The sequence below is a fragment of the Oryctolagus cuniculus genome, chromosome 12 (genome assembly GCF_964237555.1).
Source record: "Oryctolagus cuniculus chromosome 12, mOryCun1.1, whole genome shotgun sequence".
Lineage (NCBI taxonomy): Eukaryota > Metazoa > Chordata > Mammalia > Lagomorpha > Leporidae > Oryctolagus > Oryctolagus cuniculus.
The window spans coordinates 98,534,525-98,540,524 of NC_091443.1; positions in this window are offsets into that span (position 1 = coordinate 98,534,525).

Genomic DNA, 6,000 nt, shown 5'->3' on the forward strand with positions numbered 1-6,000 from the left:
TAGATCCCTCCTCCCTCCCTTCTCCCAGCCAGGGGTGGGCAGCCTGCCAGGGATCCCTGAGATGTGCCAGGACGGCCCTGGAATCGGGAGGGCCTGTGGTGAATCAGTCGACTTCCAAGTGAGTCAGGCTTGGAGTCTGTTTTCACACTGAAAACTAAAACGCGCCGTATTCTGGATTCTGACGGTGAACCCTTTCCGCCCCTCGTCCAACTCCACGCCCTTCTCCCGTGACCCTGGCGTTTCCTGCCAGGGCACAGAGTCTGCTTCCCTCACCTTGAACCCCGGCTGGTCACGTGGTCATCCCTTAAGGTCAGACTGGTCACATGATCTGCTCTGGCCAATAGCACGCAGCGGAAGTGCCTAGGTGCCTAACCTCGAGAAGTCCCTGCATCCGGAGCTCTGTTCTGCAGCTCCGCGGTCGCCATGACAACAAGCCCAACCTCCTGCCGACCCCTGAGTGATGAGTGGTCGGCTGTGTGTTCACGGCAGCCACTGCGTAAGGCTGGAGGTCCAGGATGCCAGTGACGGTGGGGCTGGGTTCTCCCGCGGCCGGCCTCTCCTGGGCTTGCTGCTCCCCGTGTCCTCACTGGGCCGTCCTTCTGTGCCGTCTGCCTCCCGACCTTATCCCAGGAAGTCACACTGGGGCAGGGGGGCCTCCTTTACCCTTAATCACTCATGGAGAGGCCTCGTCCGCAGACGCAGTGGCATTCTGAGGACGCAGTTCAGCAGCTACCAGGGCGTCGCTTGCAGGGTTACCGTGGTAATAAGTCAGCACAAGGCACCGCGTCGTCTGCTCCAGGATGGCAAACCAGGGCTCCAGGCTTGCCGGTGCACACGCCTGGGGTTCCTTCTTCACATGTAACCCCAGCCCCAGGGACATCTGTACACGTCCGCACAACATGCATGTGCACACATAACACATGAGTCTCAGACTGGAACTACCCCTTCTTGCCCCCCAACGCCAGACACGCAGATCCAAAGACACAGAGGGAGAGAGGGAGGGAGGGAGGGAATCCGAGGCCCCCCGCAGCTCCGTCTCAGTCAGAGTGAGCAGCTTCGCTGTACCACCGCAGGCAGCAGCTTGCTCTGTGCTAATGAGCGCACCTTTCATCAGGTTTCCATGTTTCTCACTAAACACCAACGCACCCCGATGTGCACCTAGGAAGTCAGCCAGCGCGCCACGTGGGGTGCTCAGGGACATGTGGGCCTGCAATCACAGGAGGAGCTGGTCGGGTCCTGTGATGCTGGGACCAGTGGTGAGGTGCCCAGGGAGAGGGGCGCCGAGCTGAGTGGGCAGGAGCCGGCACCAGGCCATCCTGGCCCCCACTGCACCCCAGCTGCCATTCCAGGGCCGCTGCCTGCAATGGGTGCTCTCTCTCTGTTTGCAGGAACACGATGCTGAAAGGGCGACAGGGAGATGCAAGATGCGCCTATCAAACTGACACCGAGTCACCTTTTCCCGTGTCCACCAGGGGCCAGCACTCTCAGCACAGCCCTGCAGATATTGTCCCGAGCCCCCAGGGGCTGTCAGCTCCTGGGCTGTTTGGCTCAGCTCTCCAGAGCCCAGGAATGACAAGGAACTAACGGCCCTCTTTGAATGAGCACAGGTGACACCGCTGTCCTTCTGGTCACCGGGGTATTTTAGCCAGGGCCCTTCAGACTCAGGTCCGGAGGCGAGGCCTGGGCGTTCTGAGATAAGCTGTAGGTGAGTGGGGAGCAAGCAGGGGCAGCTGCGAGCTTGGCTTCAGCCGGAGCCCAGCAGCAACACTGGAGGGTGGCTCGGGGCTCTGGGCAGTCCTCACACAAGGCCAGGGAGCTGACCTCCCACCCAGGCCCCCCACTCCCCCAGCCCCCAGTGCTACTGCAGTCTGTGTCCCACACAGCAGCTCCGGCCACAGAGGAGGGAGGGCTGAGGCCGTGTGAGCTGTTGCTGTGGGGTGAACACAGGAGGAGGGAGGGCTGAGGCCGTGTGAGCTGTTGCTGTGGGGTGAACACTTCTCTAGCTCTCAAGCTTGGGGCCTGCACTGCAGACTCTGGGCTCACCAGTCCCCACACTCTTGTGTACTGACTTCTTAAATCCCAATTTGTCTCACACACACACACCTGCGCACACACACACCTGCGCACACATCTGCACACACACCTGCACTCATCTGCACATACACACACCTGCACACACACATACACACACCTGCACACACACCTGCACTCACCTGCCCATACACACACACCTGCACACACACACATCTGCACACACATGCATCTGCACACACCTGCACACACACTTGCACACACACATGCACTCACCTGCACACACACATCTGCACACACACCTGCACGCACACATCTGCACACACACCTGCACACACACATCTGCACACACACCTGCACATACACCTGCACACACCTGCACACACACCTGCACGCACACATCTGCACACATGCACACACCTGCACACACACCTGCACACACACAGGCATCTGTATATGCACATGTCTATACAAGCGTACTACAAAATTTTCATGGAAGAACAGAATCATATTAGTCTATTTTGGCTCAAAATTTTCCAATCTATGCATATGATTCAAAATTCAAAAACTCACAGACATGAGTACTATGAAAAGTAGTGCATGCATTTCAAAATAAGCATCTCTTTTTCAAGTTTATTTATTTTGTACTTGAAGGGCAGAGAGGAGAGAGAGAGAGAGAGGGAGAGCGGGAGGGAGGGAGGGAGGGAGATCTATGTTGCGCGGGTGGCAGTGCCTCCTTCCTCCTTGTGGCTGAGTAGTGCTCTGCCATGTGGACGTCCCCAGTTTTCATCCCATCAGCCATCCGTGGGCACTGGGCTGTTCCCACTTACTGGCTATTGTGAGCGGTTCGGCTCTGGCCACCCCCACACGGTGACTGTTGTGAGTACCAGAACTTGATTTGAGACCCGGCAGGCAGTTAGAGGCAGACCTCAAAGGCAGATGCGGGTTCTCTATTCCCACACTCCTGCACATCCCTAGATGTCTCAGAATCAGATGCAAGCAAGAGACCAAGACGTGGGGGTGGGCAGTGGGCCAAGCGCCGCTGTTTCTAAGGTGATTTTAACAATGAGTCAGAACAGAAATTTGTTGCGGCATCAAACCCTGCCCAGATGTTCAGATGAGCCAGATGCCAGACCAACAAAGCCACCTGCCAGTGAGGATTCGAGGAACCCAGGGGGCATTGGACCCTGTTCTGTCCTGCCCACGTGCATGCACACACACAGGGACACACACAGGTGCACACACTGATACACACAGCATGCCACAGTTAACCATGCATTCTGAACACTTGGGGCTGGATCTCGGAGGATCACAGGACACTTTTCGGGCCTGAGGGCGTCTTAGCTCCTCCGGTGGGTACATGCCAGCTGCAGAGAGATGTGCATGGGCATGGGTGGGGGCAGAGGAAGCAGCATTTCCAGCTCCCAGCCTCTGCACTGCCTGGTCCCACAGCCGTCTTTGCAAGAAGTGCGAGCAGCCCCAGGGGCTCCTGCAGGTTGCAGGCTTTGAATAAAGGCTCTGGGTCTTGCTGTATGTCGGCTGTTATGCAAAATTAATTATCTGGGTCATTTGAATGTTTTCCCCAAAACAGAATATAATCTTATTACAGTCTACTCCGTGCCAGAGTAGAGCTCGTGCCAGGTTCCATTTAGGAAATTGAAGGTAATTTAGAGTTGTATGATTTGCAAAAAAAAAAAAAAAAAAAAAAAAAAAAAGAAGGAGAAGAAGCCTCTTTCTCTGCTAAATGCTAATTTGGTCTCCATAATGCAGGAGGTGCGCTCATTTGGTTGGGGGACTGCTGTAAGTGGGTAGGCACATGGAGCAGCAAAAGGGGGCTTCTGAGGAGTGCACAGGCAGCAGGGGACAGAAGGCCAGTGGGCATCCAGGGGTCGGACACCCCAGTGAGAGAGTCCACAGCAGACATAGCCCTTGGAGCTCAAAGCTGGCCATGAGCATCGGAGAGGAGGCAAAGCCCTGGGATAGCAGGAGGAGAGACCATGGTCCATGGGCTGCCCGGTCTGAGCCCACAGGGTGCGCGTCCATGCACTTGGTCTCAATGACACAGCCCAACAGAGCCAGGGGAGGCACCAGGCCACAGAATCCCATGTCCCAGTACTGGAGGCTGGAAGCCTGAGCCCAGGGGACCAGTCATCTGGTGGTTCCTCCAAAGACCGCTCCTCCATGTGTCTCCGCACTCATCTCCTCTGATATCCCCCCAATTCAGGGGCATTGGGGCTCAACCTTGTTTCACCCAAAATTGCCTCCTTGGTGACCCCAGCCCCTAAAAGCGTCCAGTCTGAGGCTCAGAGAGCGAGACCCCAGAGTGTGAGCTCGGGGTCCCAGTGCGGTAGCAGCCACCGTGCCACCAGCCAGCCGCCCCGCGTCACACCTGCCCCCATCTGCCCGGCTCTGCCCGGCCTCCCTGTCCCCACCCCACCCCTTTAGGGACCTTTCTGCACATAGCGGACAGACTGAGTGACTGCCTAACATGTCCACTTGGCCACGTCATCCCCCCAGGGCCCTGGTGGTTTCCCACTGGGATCTGAGCAGGTGCAAATGCCCCAGCAGGCACCAGAGCAGCCCTGCCCAGCTCCCGGCTCGGACAGGTCAGCGCACTCAGGCCCTGGCCCTCAACCCGCCCAGGTCTTTCTCCTCAGCCGCAGGGGGTTCCTGGACCCTTCCTTCTGCTGGGAGATACTCTCTGGCTCCCTCCCCTATTGTCTTGCCAACTCCATCCCTACTGAAGTATCACTTCCTCAGGAAAGCCCTCCAGGATACTCCCTCCTGCTCCAACAATGCAGGCACCCAACAGATGCTTGAGGGGCCAGCGCTGTGGTGCAGTTGGCTAAGCCTCTGCCTGTGGTACTGGCATCCCATATGGGCGAAGGTCCGTGTCCCAGATGCTCCCCTTCTGACCCAGCCATGGCCTGGGAAAGCAGTAGAAGATGGCTCCACTGTTTGGGTCCGTGTACCCACATGGGAGACCTGGAAAAAGCTCCAGGCTCCTGGCTTCAGACTGGCTCAGCTCTGGCCATTGAAGCCATTTGGGGAGTGAGCCAGTGGATGGAGGACCAGAAGAGCGCACCTGTGCCCCACAGTGCCGGGGTCCCCCCTGGGCTGTGACCTGCCCCTCACTTCTCTCCTGCCAGACACAGCCAATTGGGAGACCCTGAAACAGAAGCTGAGGGGTGCTCCCAGCATCCGTGAGAGTCCCCAGCAAACTTCTGGTCTCTTTCCCTTGGGTCATCATCGTACGAAAGCCCACCGCCCCGGCCACACTGGGTGACAGGATGACGCCCCACAGAACGACCGCACACCACGCAGTCTCTGGCAAGTATAATCGTTAGTGAGATGAGAGTACAACAAGCTAATAAATGATTTCACGGAAGATCGAAGCTCACTCCCCATGAAGTGAGAATGCCAGGGGGAGGACCCCACCCTTAGAGCTGCCGCCAGGGGTCACAGGGAGATGGATCGAAGGCTGCGGGGGATGGAAGTAGAGAAGAGGCAGCCTGGAGGGTCAGACCTTGCCGTGCCCTGGGAGACAACCACGTCCTGAGCTCTGACACCTGTCCCCATGCCCCTCTAGGGCAAAGGGGGCATTGACGTTGTCGTTAAGGGGCTCCTGCCATCACACACACCCTCCAGAGAGGGAGGCAGCTTTGGCCACAGAATGGAGGCCATGGGAAGGCAGGGGCAGAGCCTGGAGAGGAGCGGCCGCAGCCAAGCAACACCAAGAAGTAAGAAGTCAACGGTTATGGTCCCTTTCTCTAACCCTGACTCTGACCCTTGCCACTGCCTAACTTGCCGAGGTGCACCACCAGGGAGCCCAGCCCTGGCGAGGGAGCTAGCAAGAGACACAGACCCCCACAGCCACCAGTGAAGGAGGTTCCTGAGGGTGCTCCCCTTCCTGCCTCGTGTGTGAGCCATGCCACGCAGGAGCCAGCAGCCAGAGCGAGCTCTCAGAGG